The sequence below is a fragment of the Canis lupus genome, chromosome 9 (assembly GCF_048164855.1).
Source record: "Canis lupus baileyi chromosome 9, mCanLup2.hap1, whole genome shotgun sequence".
In the NCBI taxonomy this organism is placed as follows: domain Eukaryota; kingdom Metazoa; phylum Chordata; class Mammalia; order Carnivora; family Canidae; genus Canis; species Canis lupus.
The window spans coordinates 34,663,436-34,681,824 of NC_132846.1; the positions used below are offsets into that span (position 1 = coordinate 34,663,436).

Sequence of the window (18,389 nt, forward strand, 5' to 3'; positions counted from 1 at the left end):
TACTCGTGAGCACTCTCTCTCTCTAAAATAAATAAATAAATCTTTTTAAAAAATATATAAAATGGATAATGCCTGTCTTAAGTTGTTTAGAAAAGTAGAATAAAGGGAAGATCTCCAACATATTTTGTGAGACTTATGTAACTTAACCAAGGATAACTTAAAAAAAAATTCCTTCATTCTCTCGTGTTGACCTGAGCTAAAGCCAGATGCACCTGGGGTTCTCAATCAAAGACAACTTGTGTAAACTAATCAAGAATGTGAGAAAAGTATATCCCAATAGCACGTTTATTTACTTTTTTCAGCTTTATTGCACTATAACTGACAAATCAAAATTATATATATTTAAAGTGTACAACTTGGTAATTTGATACACATACACATTATGAAATGATCACCAAAATCAAGCTAGTTAACATATCTATCACTTCACATAGTTACCTTTTTCATATGCTGAGAACATTTTAGATGCCTTCTTAGCAGCTTTCAGTATACAGTATGGTATTGTTAACCATAGTGCTGTTGAATTTAGTTTGCTAGTATGGCTTTGGGTATCAAGGTGATGCTGGCCTCATAAAATAAGTTTGAGCATGTTCCTTCTTATATTTTTTGTAAGAGTCTAAGAATTGGCATTATTCTTTAAATGTTTGGTAGAATTTACCCATGAAGCCATCTGGTCCTTGGCTTTCTTTATTGATAGGTTTTTGATTACTGGTTTATCTCCATATATATTATTGGTCTGTTTAGGCTTTCTATTTCTTATTGATTCCATTTTGTTAGGTTGTGTATTTCTAGGAATTTATCCATTTCTTCTAGGTTATCCAATTTGCTGACACATTGTCTGTTGAAACATAATTGTCTATAATAGTCTCATATATATGTATATAAATATTATTTTAAGGCATTCATTATACTGTCTCCTCTTTCATATCTGATTTTATTTGAGTCTTCTCAAATTTTTTCTTAATTGGTAGAGAATTTGCAGATTTTGTTTATCTTTGTAAAAAACTCAACTCTTAGTTTTATTTTTCCTTAAGGTGGGGAGGGGCAGAAGGATAGGGAGAGAATCCTGAACAGAGTCCTCACCCAGCATGGAGCTGACACAGGGCTCCATCCCACAACCCTGAGACCGTGACCTGAACCAAAATCAAGAGTCCGACACTTAACCAACTAAACCACCCAGGCACCCCCAATTTTCTTTTCTTTTTTTTTTTTAATATTTATTTATTTATTTATGATAGACAGAGAGAGAGAGGCAGAGACACACAGGAGGAGGGAGAAGCAGGCTCCATGCCGGGAGCCCGACGCCGGATTCGATCCCGGGATTCCAGGACCACGCTCTGGGCCGAAGGCAGGCGCCAAACCGCCGAGCCACCCAGGGATCCCAACCCCCAATTTTCTTGATTCAATTTACTTCTGCTCTACTTTTTATTATTCCCCTCCTGATAACTTTGGGCTTAATTTCATTTTTCTCACACCTTGAGGTATAAAATAGATTTCAGATCTTTTCTATTTTTTTAAAGATACTCCCTATTTTTTTGTGTAGACATTTATTGCTATAAACTTCCCTCTTTTTCTGCATCCCGTAAGTTTTGGTATGTGTTTTATTTTCATTTGTTTTGAAATAGTTTTTAAATTCCGTTTTAATTTCCTCTTTCATTCAATGATTCTTTAAGAGTGTGTTATTTAGTTTCCATATATTTGTGAATTTTCTCATTTCCTCACTGCTGTTGATTTTTAATTTGATTCCATTGTGGTCAGAGAAGATACTTGGAATTATTTGTTTCATTAAATTTGTTAAGATTTTGTTTTGTGAATCAATATGTGGTCTATCTCAGAGAATGTCTCATGTACACTTGAGAAGAATGTGTATTCTCTTCCTGTTGGGTTCAAAGCTCTGTCTGTTAGATCCATTTATTCTATAGAGTTGTTCAGGTCTGATGTTTCTTCATTGACTTTCTGTGTAGATGGTCTACTCATTATTAAAAGTGGGGTACTGAAGTCTCCTACCATTATTGAATTGCTATCTATTTCTTCCTTTAGATCTTTCAATAGGTATTCTGTTATTTGGTGTGTATCTATTTATAATTTCTATTTCTCTCTGTTGAATTGATTCTTTTATCATTATAAAATGACCTTCCTTGTCTCCAGAGACTTTTTTTTTTTACATAAAGTCTATTTTGTCTGATATAAGTTCAGCCACCCCTGGTTTCTTTTGCTTATCATTTTCACAGAATATCTTTTTCCATCCCTTCACTTTCAGCCTATTGTGTTCTTAAATTTAAAGTGAGTCATTTATAGACAATATATGACTGAATGTTGTTTGCTTATCTATTCAGCCGCTGTATGCCTTTTGACTGGGGAGTTTACATTTACATTTGCATTTACATTTAAAGTAATTATTGGTAGGTGAAGAGTTACCTATTGCCACTTTATTGTTTACTGTTTTGCAGTTGTTTTGTTCCTCTCTTCCTCTCTTGCTGTCTTCCTTTCTTATTTCATATTTCTTGTAGTGATTTGCTTTGGTTCTTTCCTCTTTATTTCACCCAATTATCATTTTATTTTTTTCTACCTAATTATTATTTTTAAATATGCATGCAAAAGTTTTAAATTTATCTAGAAAATTTAATCAAAGAATTTAATATATCATTACTATTTGTAATAACAATGATCTCAACAGATACAAAAATTATTCATTAAAATTAATTGCTCATTTACAATAATTTTTTAAAATTCTTAGATGACAAGGAACAAAAGGACTTCCTTAACTCCATAAGGGTTTATATGAAAAACTACCAATTACCAGCTTAATTGTGAAACTCTGAGAACATTTCCATTAAAGTCAAGAATGAAGGATGGTGTCTATCACTCTTACACTTTAACACTAAACTGTTGGTTCTATTCAAAGAAATAAGATAAGGAAATTAATGAGAAGAATAAGCATTGGAAAGAAAGAAACAAAATATCCTTACTTGTGAGTGCCATAGAATATCCCAAAGAATCTACAAACAATGAAAATTAATGAGAATTCAGCAAAGTTTCTGGTTACAAGGTTAAAGGATAAAATTCAATACCAGTTTGACATAATAAAAATATAGAACAGTTTCATGACTTTCTGAATTTTTGGTGCCCATTTTGTAGTAAACCCTCCTTGACCCTTAATTCCTGGAAACCAGTGATTTTCTTTCTGTCCCTATAATATAACTCAAAAGTCATAAAAATGAACTCGTATAGTATTTAGCCATTTGTCTCTGCCTTCTTTCACTTAGCAGAAAGCATACGAAACTCATGCATGTTGTTGCATGACTTAGTAGTTCATTTATTTTTATTGCTAAGTAGCATTTCACTGTATGATGTAACACCATTTGTTTTTCCATTTACCAGGTAGAGGGCATTGGGACGTTTCCAGTTTTTTGCAATTCTGAATAAAGCTACCATAAACATTCATGTACAAGATTTTGAGTGAATGTAAGTTTTCACATTTCTTGGGTAAATTTAGAGGGGTGAGATAGCTGCCAAACAACTTTTCAAATTTGCATCATTTTGTATTCTTATCAGCAACATATGAGAATTCCAGTTGCTCCACATCCTCATCAGCAATTGGTATTATCAATTGTGTGTGGGTTTTTTTTCCTTACTTTATTGTAAATAGGTACGTAGTGGAGGACTTTCAATGTCATCTTAATTTATATTTCCCTAGTGGCTAATGATATTGGTTTGTAATTTTTTTTTAATGTCAAAAACGATGCTGGCTTTATAGAATGAATTGGAAAGTGTTTCTTTCTCTTCTACTTTCTGAAAAAGATTGTATAAAATTAGTATTATTTATTTCTTAAGTAATTAGTAGATTTCACCAATGAAGTCTTCTGGGTCTAGAAAGTTTTCAACTATGAATTCAATTCCTTTAATATACATATATAAAGCAATTCACATTTTTTAATTTCTTCCTCTGTGAGCTCTGACAGTTCATATCTTTCCAAGAACTTGTCCATTTCATCTAATCAAATTTATGGGCATAAACTAGTTTATGATATTTCTTATTATTTGTTTATTGTCTCAAGGATCTAGAGCAATGTCCTCTTTTCCATTCCTGATATTGAAAATTTATGTCTTCTTTATTCTTGGTCAGTCTGGCCAGAGATTTATCAGTTTTACTGATATTTTCAGAGAACGAATCTTTGGTTGCATTGATTTCTTCTAATGTTTTACTGTTTTCTTTTTTTTAAGATTTTATTTATTTATTCATGAGAGACACAGAGAGAGAGGCAGAGACACAGGCAGAGGGAGAAAGCAGGCTCCATGCAGGAAGCCTGTCAAGTCCCTGACATGGGACTGGATCCCTGATCTCCAGGATCACACCTTGGGCTGAAGGTGGTGCTAAACCCCTGAGCCACCCGGGCTGCCCTGTTTTACTGTTTTCAATTTCATTTCTTACTTTTATTATTACCTTTTAATAATTGCTTTGAATTTGCTCTCTCTTTTTTTTAAGTTTCTTAAGATGGAAATTTAGATCATTGATTTGAGACCTTTATTGTTTTCTAATATAAGTATTTAATAACAATTCCCCTCTGAGTGGGGTTATAGATTCATTTATTTATTTGGGAGAGAGAGTATGCACATGTGAGAGAGAGAACATAAGCGGCGGGGCGGGGAAGAGGAAGGGCAGAGGGAGAAGCAGACTCCCCACTGAGCAGGGAGCCCCACATGGGGTTCCAATCTTATCCCAGGATGTTGGGATCATGACCTGAGCCAAAGGAAGATGCTTAACCAACTGAGCCACCTAAGCACCTCCATCCCACAAATTTTTATACATTGTTTTTATTTTCATTTAATTCAATATTCCTAGTTTCCTCTGTGATTTTCTCTTTGACCCATCTATAATTTAGAAGTGTGTTGTTTAATTCCAAATATTTAGGAATTTTCAAATGTATTTCTATAATTAAAGTTTAATTCATTTACGTTCAAAGAATATACTTAGCATGATTTCAATTTTTAAAAAATTTGTTAAGATTTATTTAATGCCCTGAATTGGTCATTAGAGAACATTTAGAATATTCATATAAGCAAAAACAAAATTGATAAAATATCCATTGCTCAGAAGAAGTTAATAGTTCGATATGTATTTTTCAATTTCTTTCATTATACTCCCATATATACATAAACACACATTTATGTATATATACCTGTGTATGCGTATGTGTATATATAGACACACAGAGTAGAATCATGCCATACAGACACTTTGTAATCTACTTTATCTATGTAAAGCCTCATGAATTAGTGGGTGAGACATGAGCTCTTAAACTACACTGGTCGGGTTCAAACCCAGGTTTCACTATGTACTTGCTCTGTGACCTTTGGCAAGGTCCTTAAATTTTCTGTGCCTCAGTTCTTCACATATAAAATGGAGATGATGATAATAGCATTTACCTCATAGGAATGAAAAGAATTATTTGAATTAATACAAACAGACTACTTAAACTGCACCTGGCACCTTATTAGCATTATGTAAGTGCTTGCTGTTTTCTCTCATTGCTTTCCCCTGCAATGGTTCCAGTGGAAGGATGCACCACAGTTTATTTAGCTCATACCCTAGTAACAGGCATTTGGATGATTATTTCCGTCCTTAGAATGAATTCACAGAAATGTGATTGCTCTTTTGAAGAATGGGCATATTTGTTAAAAAGTTTCTGATGCTTTTGCACAAGTCTCAGAAAAGGTTTTTGGTTTTGTTTTTTAATTCATTGAACAACCCACCATTATGCAACAAAGTATACAAATGGTTCAGAAACTATTTTCCAAAATCTTCCACAATAATTTTTTTGAGGTTTGTGTAGATAACAGTATTAGAAGACAACTTCACAGGTTAAATTTCAAAGAGCTACAGAGACAAACTATTTCATTCCAGGACCTCAGAGCATGAACATGTTACTTCTACAAGTGAATTCCAGAAGGATGACAACAGATGCCAAACAAAAATACAAAAGAGATTGTGCTGCTCCACTGAACAGGTTTTAAAATTGTATTAATTAAAGCTAGAAAATCAATGAACTGATTAAGGAAAATTGTCCTTCAGGCATTTATAGCTCTTAAGTAAGATGTAAATCCATCTTCTGTGGATATAGATTATATAGACCTTTTTTTAAAGGAAAATGTTTAATGGCATATAGACTGCCTAGAAATATAAATTTCTTTGTATTCCTCTTTATTTTATATTATTATATAATGAATTGGAAAGTGCTCCCTTCTCTTATGTATATACATAAATATATATATATACATAAATAGGGATGTTATTTCTAGCCATGAATACCTAGCTTTCTGATGAAAAAGTTCCATTGATTCATAGAACAAAAAATGGAGGATTTGAGAATGTCTTTCTTGTTTTAGTACTGAAATTCTAAATGGCCGTATTTAGGGAGGTACAGAATGAGACATGAAGAAGTCTTCAAAATTTTATATACTTTTTCCACATTAAACCCCATTTCCCAACATGAATAGCAAATGTTCAAGAAAATTCTGGTCAGCAAGTAAATACAACCAAACCCAAGGATCTCTTCATCTCAGCTAGAAAAATGTGGCTCATGGAACCCAGCACAGACACCCTCACATATTTAACCAAGCCTTAAAGGTAAACAGCTTGAGCCATTCTTACAAATCAAGACTTGCCATAGGATAAATTTCATCAAACTAAGAGAGAAATCACTCCAGGGAAGCCATCCTACCTCAAGAAAACCATAGCAGAACTCAAAGGTATCCCTATTTGGGGGAAAAAATTGAAGAAATTCTATTTTCTTACAGTAAGTTAACCAACTGATAGAGAACAAGCTGATCCACTTTCGACCCAGAGAACCAGAAAAATGAGGTTCACAGAGTTTTCGTCACTAAGAAAGCTCTCTTTAACAAAAATTATAAATTCTTCTAAAATATAATCTATACCCCAAAGTTAGCTTTTCTCTGAGTCCAGGTTCTGTGGGATTTTTATATAAAATTAAAGTTTCAATTGCACAGAATAATTTACTGTATCTTCAATATTCAGGAATGTGAAGGACACCAAATAGACAACAGCCACCTCACGAAAGACAAATCTGTGTTCATGGGATTAATTAGAAGGTAGTTTATCTGGAAAACAGGATGCTTAAAAGACAACTGGTATCAAACCCGAGCCTGTTCCATTCACTTTACTTCCTTCTGTTTTAAATAATATTCTGTTAGCAGTTATGACTAGACATGTCCTCCCTTATGACAGGTCTTCATGTGAAAAATTCATATAACTTTTGGCATCTTTAATTTAGTTGAATAAAAGATCTCATTCTACAGTTAGTAATGACAGTTTATCAAAATGTTTGTGCTCTGCTTCTTTCATAAGAGTGTGCATTAGCAGTAACAGTAAAAACTGTAATGTCAACACTTCTCCCAACTTAAACATCTTAAGACTAAAAGAGATTTCAAAACTACTTTGTTCTAGACCAGCAAAATATAGCACCAACAGAACACTTTCTTTTCAAAATGCTTTTCTATTATTAGCCACTTTATCTGCACGATGTTCCATGACTGGTTCAGTCTAATCCCCATTTTATGGATGAGTAGATCGGGCATGAGACCATGGTAAGCTGCTGTAGGCTATAAAATAAAGGCAGTGGACAGTGACCACAACCCATGAGGATGATGACTTTCTGAGTTCTAGTCCTATCTTTTCTGTAGATTGTTAAGATACATTGCCTTTATTTTTTTTAAAAAATACATTCACACATACACGTACATTCTCTATATCAAGCTGCAGTTTATATTGACCTTGCACACACAGATCTAAAATGAACCACCAGCTGTTCTGTTGAGTCAGATGGCACAGCAGAGGAAAAAAAAAAAAAAACTAGAACTTTGGAATGAAATAGACCAATTCTAACCTTGGTTTTGCCACCAACTAGCTACCTAACCCTCTCTGAGTACCATTTTCCTCATCTGTAAAATGGGGCTAATAGCATCATCTTCATGGAGAAGTAATGAGAGCAAATGCAAGCACAGTAATTGATACATAGAAGATGTGTGACTATCTGTTCCCTTTCTCCTTCCCCATCACATTAGATAATACTGTAGGTGGCAAATTAAGTTAAATCAGCGTCCTTAAAAAAAAAAAAAAAAAAATCAGCGTCCTTTACTACTTAACCCTATACAAGTGACAATTTGCAAGTTGACAAGTACAAACAACGAGTGGCACAGGGCATGACTAAGTTAGCTGAGGGCAATCCACAGATAAACTACTCACAAGTGACCAGGCAGGTATGAATAGTCCCCTTGTCCCTCTCATTATCTGCTCTGTCCAAAAGGCTAATGGCAGTAGCTGTTGCCAACAGGTACGCAGTGGGAGAGGTAAGCCATCATGAATAGAATGAAGCCAATGCCAGATAATTACTCCCCATACAATTAAGGATTGAATCAGTGCACAATGCCTTCCTTAAACAGTTCTCATTCCCACGGATGTTAAACTTAGCATAGACGAGCTACTCTCGTACTCCTTTTTACTTATAAGCATTAGAATCAAAAACTACTCCGCAAACTCTTTGCCATCTATTTTAAAGAGAATTGCTCTAAGAAGCTGAAAATATCAAGATACCTTTTCAAATCATTTTCATACTCTTTTTTTTTTTTTTCAAACAAGTGCTTCAAAGGGTTCATTTCTTTCTTCAAAAGGACAGGCTGTGTCTTGTTCTCTGAAAAATGGATCATAAGTATGATGCAGTGAACCACAGACTCCCAAAGATTCTTGGGGCTCCCTGCTGGAACTTTCTGTTGCCATCACCCAAGGTCTAAAGAGTAGGACCTGAAATATTTCTCCTCACCTTTTCTCTACCACATAGGACTTAGAACTGCAGAGTTCAAAACAATTTTTTTTTTTATGTGAAGAAATATAGGGATCCAAGATTTCATTGTATGACTTTGAACACGGGTTCTAACGTCTCAGGACTACAGCAAGGTTGGCAGCAAGTTTGACATCTCAACCAGCACTCTGAGCTTTCCTATGTGGAAAGACAGGCCAGTGTATGGAAACCTCTGAACTAGGAGTTGGCTGTTGTAGTCCTAGTTCTGATAAAATTTATGTGGGACCTTGACTTTTATGGCTCCGCCTCTCTCACACATACAATAAGAGTCAATGGCAAGATCAGTGATTCTGATGAAGGCTGGGGATGATCACCCCAGAAAAATGATCAGAGTCACAAAGATTGTCACAGAATATCAGGAGGTATCCTGGCCCACAGGGCTGGATGGGCCACCCTTCTTAAGGACTCTATGGCTACTGTCTTCATGTACCCTAACAAGATACAATATGATTCACTCCCCAGACAAGAAAGGGTGTTCTTCACTGGCTCTTTTTGCTGTAGTTGCAGAGGACCAAGAAGAACAAATAAAGGAGAAAGAAGTATGGGAAAGCCAAGGTGAGACATGATGACTAGATCAGTAGCTAGATATACTCCCCTTACATATAAACTTAGGCCTCTGTGCAAGGCAAGGGCTCACTCTGTGGGTTTGTGTGCATGTACCTAGGAAGTCAGCCAAAATGTTTTTTTTTTTTTTACTATTGATGATATATGAGAGAGAGCACCTACCCTGCAGTCACTCCCTACCTAGGAATACTCCAGCAGAAGCTCACTCTGCATACAAATTGCTCAGCTGGGCTTCTTGCAGTAGAGTAGACCTGAGAAGTGCTCAGGGCCAACCAGTACCTACTCCCAAGGAGGGTGGGCAGCAGCGGCCTCTACAGCAACAAGAGAAGGTCCTAGCACTATCTCAGCAGCAACAAGAATAAGAATAAAGAATAAGATACAGTTCTGCATTGCCTACTAATTAGGCAGTATCATAGCTAGCTCATAAAATTGTTCTGAGAATTAAATGAATTAATGTATGTAAAGGACTTCGAACAGTATCTGGCACTAAGATAGGATCAATAAATGTTAGCTATTTAGTACCAAAAACTAATTTACAAAGAAAAAAACTACTGGAATTCAACCTAACAGTACATATGGAGTACATATGGGATAAAAAAAATAATTTTTCTTTTACTTAATCATTGGATAAAAAGATCAGGAACTAGAAGATATGGTAAATCCATAATTCATTTATTCAGCACAAAAAGAAATACTAATTGTACACATACAATAATTATAAAATCCAGCACCAGTTATATATTATGGTGCTGTTTCTTTGTTTGACCCCACCCCACCTAGATCTATTCTCTGTCTTTCTCCACTCTACTGAGGATTCCAAAAAGCAGACCTCTATCATGTGGGATACCTCCCTTGCTGAATCCTGACTGATCTGGACAATGGGAAGCTCCAGTAAGGGAGGGAAACAACTGTGCTCCTCCACAGCTGCTACTCTTGCTGAGTGGGCCACCCCCATGGCCCCAGCTCTCTTAGGGTTTGGGTGACACCATTCCCTAACCCTTTGCCTCTTCAAGCCAACAGACTAGATTCTGTCTCCAGAGTCTTCACCACCTCTTGCTAATCCCCGTTACACCATCCAACACCTTTGAAAATAGTTTATTACACTTAACTTGAGTTAAATAGTTTAACTTGAGTTAAATCCATTAACTAAAACACTGTCTTATGTTCTTATCTAGATATTTCCCTGAAGTCAGGCTTTTCTCCCCAACCAGAAGTTAGCAGGGCTGCCTTCAACTTCATGTTTCATCTCTTCCACCTCACTCTCCAGCTCCTACCTCAAACATAAAGATCATTGTGCTGGGGCCACACAAATATGGCTGACACACCTATGGCTCCATTTCCAGCAATGAAGGTACTTTTAACTAAGGAAATCATCTCTACAACTTGATGTGCCTGTTGCAATGAGTCTTTAGGCTTCACAGCTGAGCTGTTCTAGATAGATTACACTGTTTTCAACTACAAAGTCATCCTCAACACAGTGCTGAATCTACCATGAGCTCTGCCACAATAATTGGTTCCTGATAAAAACTATATGTATGTGTTATAGATAGTATGTGTATGGCTATCATCTATCTATCTATCCATCTCTCTCTCTCTCTCTCTCTCTCTCTCTCTCATATATATATATATATATATATATATATGCATATATATATATGGATATAGATATTTTTATATCTATATAAAATAGATAGGTTCCACCCCCACCATGGAGCCCAGTGCAGGGCTTGAACTTATGACTGTAATATTGAGACCTGAGCTGAGACCAAGAGTTGGGCACTTAGCTGACTGAGCCACCCAGGTGCCCCTCTATGGCTATCTATATAAAAATTTAAGGAAAGATTCAAGCTTTGTCAAAAATATCACTATCCTAGCTTAAATTCTAGTCTTGTCCTTAAAATGAGAGAGGGGGCACCTGGGTGATGCAGTCAGTTAAGCATCCAATTCTTGATCTCAGCTCAGGTCTTGATTTCAGGGTTGTGATTTCAAGCCCCACATTGGGCACCACACTGGGAGTACAGTCTACTTAATAAAATAAAATAAATAAATAAAATAAAATAAAATAAAATAAAATAAAATAAAATAAAATAAATAAAATAAAATAAAATAAAATAAAATAAAAAAGTAATTACCAATAGGGCAATGGGAATTTTGTAGAAAAAAAAGCTAAGAATCTTATTTCAAAAGCTGGAAGTATTCATGAAAGCATCATTTTTTTTTCATTTAATAAATGTTGTTGGAAGTCTGCCATGTGCCAGACCCTGTGCCAAGCACAGAGGATACAGCAATAAACAAGATAGAAATAGTCTCTGCCTTTAAGTATTTCAGAATGTGATGGTAAAGACAATTTTGACTAAGTTCATTAGTATGAGGACTGTAGTGAAGAGATTCAGATGCTATTTGACAATATGACAGTGGACTCAACTTATCCCAGGTGGTCAAGGAATATTTCTCTGGGGGAGCAAAGCTTAAGCAGAGCCGTGGAAGATTGGTATTAGCTAGATAAGTGGGGTAGGAGAAATGGAAAATAATGTGCAAAGATCAAGAGATGGAAAAGAAGATCACATATTCATAGAATTGAAATAGGCCAGTGTGGCTATAGTAAGAATGAGTACAAGATGAGGGTGTAGAAGTGGGCTAGGTAATGCAGGATCTGTAACTAAATTAAGAGTGTAGATTTTATCTTAATACCAATGGAAAGCTATTGAAGGGCTTTATGAAGGAGAGAGTCACTACCAGATTTTGAAAAGCTCTATCTGGATCAATGAGGACAGGAACAGATGTGGGGAGACTGGTTTGGAGGCTGGTGTATTTAGCCCAGGCCAAGGATGACACTTGTTTGAAGCAAGAAAGTGGTCATGACAGGGAGAAGTATTTGAATTCAAAGGTATTGAGGGGAAAAATCGTTTGACTTGGAAATAGGTGGGATATGGAGAATGAAGGAGAAGGTAGAGTTCTGAAAACTCCCAGTTATCAGGCTTGGGTAGTTGGATGGATGATGATGCCACTTCCTGAGACAAGGGAGCACAAGATAAAGACAGGCCTGGGATGTGAGAACATCATCTATCAGGTGAAACAAAAACTGGGTAAGAACCACTGAGTTAAACTAAGGGTAAAATCATATGAAATTTTCAATATTGGATTGTTTTGGTGTACAAAAATGGAAATTTAATATGGTACTGTTACAAAAGTCTATCTTCTGGGATTAACACAATGTTTAAGGAAGCACTGTTTGATTATGATACACTATGAGCTTTTCTGCAAGACTAGGTCAGGAATATCTATAATCATAATCAAGAAGAAGCCACAGAAAGGGGGCACAGAGGTACATGCACATACATACACCAGGAGGCCTAAATCAAGGTGCAAAAAGGCATAGATTCATCAAACACAAGTGAAGAAAATTAAGCTGTATGCAGCAATACTACGAGATCAAATAAATTCAGTGTACCCCAGAGCCATTCTAGGACTATTGGAAAACACTTATCCAATTAACTTACAGCCTGCAAAGAAGTAAGTCAGAGTTTAAAAACTGTTTTGCACTTATTCTCCATAATACCAAAGAAAGCATGCCAGAAATATACTGTGTTTGCTTCTAATTTTAAACAGGAATCCAGGTTTCTCACTCTGGAATTCACTTACAGAAACAGGTAACAGCACAGCAGATGGAGGTTCCATCCTAGATCTTGGATCACTGTCAACTGTCTCCTATTGCATATTGGAGGGCTGCAGCTCTTCCTTCCTATCTTGAGTGCAAAAGTCCTGTAAAGCACAGGAAGGGGTATAAACCAGCGTCTACCATTTCTCATTGCACTTTCCAAGAGGAATCTGCCTCCTTCTCAGGCTGTGTCTCTGCCATGGAGTTCCAAGGTTCTGAGCCTATTTATCTTGAAGCGAAATCACCACTGTAACAGGGGGCAGTATCAGTTGTCTACTTGATACGAAATTGCTTTCACTGAGCCCAGCTTTATCCTGAAGGTCACGTCAAATTAGGGATTCACATCCCTTTGCTTTAGTTTAGTGTTAGTATATTACTCATCATTAAATGAAGTCTAGAGAAATATGCTACTAGTTAGAGGTAAAATTGTGCAATTAAAAGACTCAAATCTAACACATTAGCTACTAGCTCAAGTTAATATTAACCTAAAGTTTTTTGAAGTATTGACATTACCAAGTTGATTTCTTACACACAGTATTTTTCCATGTGATGTCTCATTACCAAGCTTGTAATAGTACCTGGCTGTTTTCTTCATTCCCCCAGCCCTGGGAGAAAGGAGGGGAAGAGGATGGATGTCCCATATTTAATTACTTTCTTTGCTTATTTTACTTCTGAACTGTTTTAACAAATAGGTGGATTTTTTTAAGTAGAAAAGGAATATTTTTAATTTCTATGCCATGTGTTAGTTTCTTAAGAAAACAATTACATATTTAGATTTCATAATTTTTAAAGAGCTTCTAAATGCCTATCAAAAAGAAGATGTTATTTTAATCCACTTATTGGGTGATTTAAAAACCTTTATAGACATATCTGTGGCTAGTTAGGTGCAGATGATTAGAGCCCTAATTCTTCACCTTTGGGGATTTTCAATACCTTGTTGTTTTGTATTTGATTTTATGTTTCTTACCACCTCCACATTCTTAGTGATGGCACAGACACATCTTCATAGAAATTACCTAATCCAGAAACCCCCAAAATACCCTGTATTCCTTCTTTTCCTTCATCCAATTCTCTTTCCAGATCCAATCAACTCACCAGGTTCTGTTCATTCTCCCTAGAAGTATCTTTCTAACTCTCTGCTCCATTTTCAAAGCTGTGACTTTGGGATAAGCCTTATAATCTATCACCTGGACAACTGCCAGAGCTCCCCACTCTTTTCTCTGCTTTTAATTATTTCCCCTACTCAAGCAACCCACAGCATATATAGCATGACCTTTCTAAACACTCAGATCTGGTCCCTTCCTTTCCATTACAACCATTCAATGGCTCTCTTTGGCCTATAGAATAAAGTTCAGTGCCCTTCGAACTACATGCAAGGCCATCTGTCTTATGGCTCTTTCCTCCCTTTCCAGTTTTATTCCCCCTTCCCCATCCTGAATCCCCTCGACACACCAGCCATGACCAATACTTAAAGGCTCGAATATGCATTATACTGGTTCACATCTTTATACCATTATACATTTATTCCCTTTACATAGGAATCTCTCCTACCAAATTAAGATTTTCCTCTTTTGTGCCAGAACCAAACTGGATAGATATCTCTATTCATGTATTTATCACACTATATAATAATTCTGTTTCTGTGGTTGCCTTCCTCTGTAGAACACAAGAAGGTCAAGGAGTTTTCTTATTCAGCCTACCTAGCATGGTGTCTGATATGTGATATGTGCTTGATGAATGGATGGAGGAGGTGTTAAGTGGCATCTCCTAATTTCTTAAAAATTAAATTAATGAACATCATTTTGCTATAAAGTTATGTAGAAAATCCCTTAAAATACATAAATTGTAAGATGTTGTCTTCATCAAATTGTTATAACCCCACTTCTCCTACCCTAGGGAATCTGCTTCTCTCTGCTCAAGGGCCACAGATAATCTCAGACTCCCAATCCCAATATTTCCACAGATGATAACTAGGCACAACATATTACCTGGAGAGAAAAAATTTCACACAACACATCTAACAGAGGGACGATAATGGCATCTTTATATATAAAACATGACATTTACGCATATTAGCATTCAAGAGGAGAAATGCAAGAATCTAGAAGCAATTTATCTTTCTTTATACTAAAACTACATTATTTAAAAAATATTATCATTCTTTGACTCATCCCAAAGGAAGGGGTTCCCCCCAAATTATTCATGTCATAGACCTGACAATAATGCATCTGTGAATTAAGCCAGAAATTTAAAAAGTTTTGCATCAAAATACAATAAAATAAAAATCCCAGGTCCTGAGTAATACTTTAATTTTATTATTCACTCTTTTAAGATGTTCAGCCAGAGTAACTAAAATGTGTTTCCCCATTGAGAGTCTTAAAAATAAACTTTAAACTTAGGAACTCTGTGGATCCAGTCTCTTTCCAGAATGAAGCCATTTTATTTGTTCACTTTGCCTACAAGTGAAAGCATACAGCCTCTGTTTAGTTCAACTAACCAAGGATATAAATTGCCCCAAGGTGTTTGTTTTTCTTGCTCTTTATAAATAAGATGACCTAGAGAAAAATACAAAAGATATTGCCTGCCTGTGTGCATTCACTCATTCAGCAAATATCTCTGAGAAGCCCTTGCTAGGCCTGGGGCTAGTGAGATGAATAATTCACAGTCCTCTCCTTCAAGAGGTTCCCTGCCTAATGGGGATATGAAACCTAATCAGGTAATTATAAAACCACATGGGAGGTTAGTGATAGAGACATGCACAAGGTTTGGTGTAAGCCCAGAAGAGGAGTATTTAAGCCGTTAAGTGGCTGAACAGAAGAACAGACACGTACCTTTGGGATTCAGGGACCCAGAATAGGCATGTTAGAAGTAAGTTTGTGGTGAGATGTAAGGAATGGACAGATGAGGGAGTTTACAGCTACTAACCTCAGTTTTCTCAAGAGCAGAGGATTCTAGCCATTTCCTGGGAAAGAGTAGTTGAGCATTGAATAAGGGCATGTCTTCTAGAAGTAGTGGAAGTGTGGTATCATTTCTGAGAGGAACAGAACAGTGAGGTACTGCAGGTAAGAAAGCAATTGAAGGGTGGCTCTGAAGGCCCAGGGAACTGAATCTGTAGAGGCCAGAAAGGGCAAAGAGCAACACAGGTCTGGGTTGGGGTTCTGTAGACCTACACGGCACAAGAATACAAGAACTGGCAGGGGACTAGTAGGCAATCAGTTCAGATGGCTAACCCACAGGTTGCATAAGATAAAAAGATGGCTCAGCAATGTATGATGACTGGTATGTGATCATATGTTCCTTTTTGCCCAGGACCATCCTGCCAAAGAATCTCTATTGGGCAGTATATTATATGGTCCCCTACATAATACAGAGAAATAATAAGAGAACGGGTTTCTATGAGGTTAAAGGGATAGTGTGGCCGAAGAGTGGAATGAAGGAGTTATGATTTAAGAAGGCGGAGCTTCCGGATAGGGAGAAGATAAAGGGTGTGGTCCTGGTAGGGAGTGGCTCAGATGACACAGAGATGACAGTCTTTAGTGTTAAGGTAGCCCCAGCAATATGATGCTAATTGGTTGGATGCGTCATTCTCATGGCCATTGAGATCAGCTCTGACACTTAGTAGATATTCAATACAAGTTTGAAGATATAGCAAGAGGTGGAACAGGAAGGGCGACTATGAACCAGGCCCCACGTGACAGACAATAGGGAGCTGGCTAAAAAGGGGAGACAGAAGTGAAGAATGATTCAAGATGGCATATATGTGCCTGAGACACAACATAAAAAATGTACTTTTAAAAGAGGAAGGGAGGCAGCCCGGGTGGCTCAGTGGTTTAGCGCCGCCTTTAGCCCAGGGCGTGATCCTGGAGACCCAGGATCAAGTCCCACATTGGGCTCCTTGCATGGAGCCTGCTTCTCCCTCTGCCTGTGTCTCTGCCTCTCTCTCTCTCTCTCTGTGTCTCTCATGAATAAATAAATAAAATCGTTTAAAAAAGAATAAAAATAAATAAATAAATAAATAAATAAATAAATAAAAGAGGAAGGAAAGAGGAGCACCTGAGTGGCTCAGTCCTAATCTTGCTTTCAGCTCAGATCCTGATCTCATGGGTTGTGGGATCAGACCCCAAGTTGGGTTCCTTGCTCAGCAGAGAGTCTGCTTGAAGGTTCTTTCCCTCTGACCCTCCCCCTACTTGCGCACACGTTCTCTCTCTTGAACAAATAAATACTAAATCTTTAGAAGAGGGAGGAAAGATATGATCAGGGAGCAGTCAGGGGGCAAGCCAGTAGTTTGGGGGGTATGAGAGAATAAGAAGACCCTACAGTGTAAGCTATAGAAGAGGAGAGGGGAGGGGAGTGGTGGGCACCACTGTGCTGCTTCCATGCAGCCTGAAGGGGCAGCAAAGTTCCCATTAGGGGAGAGGCCAGGGGTTCTGTCTCAATGTAAGTGAATCCTACTGAGGTCATTAAAAGGTCCGAAACCAAATTCCAACCTGCACAGGAAGTTCAAGGGTAGCAGGTAAATTTCTCATATATTCTTTTTTTTGCCTTGTACACTCCTAGCCTCTATCTTGGAAGGCTGGTACAATGGAACAAAGATAATTATCCTTTCTTGGGCTAAAGTGTTAGTTATGTTACTTCCTGTTACAACTTAATAATTACTAGAAAATTGCTTATAAACAAACCATTTCCACTTCACATATATGCATCTTTTCTTCAAACTTTGGAAAGAGAACCGTAGCTTGTCCCAACATGTCTCTTCCTGTCTATGTGAAGCATAGAGGCAGATCTCAATAAGTAACCACAGGCTGTTCTGGAGTCCCTGAAAATATATGATGTACTAAATATCCCCTAAATATTTATCTTTTACAATTTCAAATTATTATCACCAAAGAAGCTAAAGCTCAAAATGTTTTAATTCAACTAAAAGAATTTCATCAAATTCAGCACTTTTAGAACAATTTATAAATGTCTGAGTTCCTCTGTCCTTAAATCATAGTTTGGGGCAGGGTAGAGAGCAAGCAATAAGAGAATTCTTGACTGATTGACTCAGGGGGGAGGAGGAGACTGTCAAAGAATTTGGGAGAAAGGTTCATCCTAAAATTTATTCCAGTGAAACAGATCCTGGCTCCCCCATATACCCCCCTGTCCCAGCTACCTGGAGGCCTGAGACACAAGTCCTTGAGCCCATGGCCAAAGTCTCTTGACAAAAAATGTCCTGCCCATCCAGTACTGACTTAAGTATTTCCATCTTTTCAAGTGCTGATAAGGAGAATGGTGGTTCTCAAGCTGAGGAG

The 18,389-nt window shown here is 36.9% G+C and overlaps 1 protein-coding gene and 1 long non-coding RNA gene across 3 annotated transcripts in view; one reads left to right on the forward strand and one right to left on the reverse strand.

The window, feature by feature from the left end:
* The window catches only part of SLC35F4 (solute carrier family 35 member F4), a 226,612-nt gene that overhangs the window by 102,652 nt on the left and 105,571 nt on the right, over positions 1-18,389 (reverse strand). The window lies entirely within an intron of this gene.
* The window catches only part of LOC140639407 (uncharacterized), a 69,450-nt gene that overhangs the window by 6,961 nt on the left and 44,100 nt on the right, over positions 1-18,389 (forward strand). The window contains exons 2-3 of one of the 2 annotated variants that reach the window (XR_012036140.1): positions 3,382-3,465; positions 5,906-6,036. This is a non-coding gene — a long non-coding RNA (uncharacterized lncRNA). Of the gene's footprint in view, positions 1-3,381; positions 3,466-5,905; positions 6,037-18,389 lie in introns of those variants that run through there. The other variant, XR_012036141.1, reaches the window with a different exon arrangement.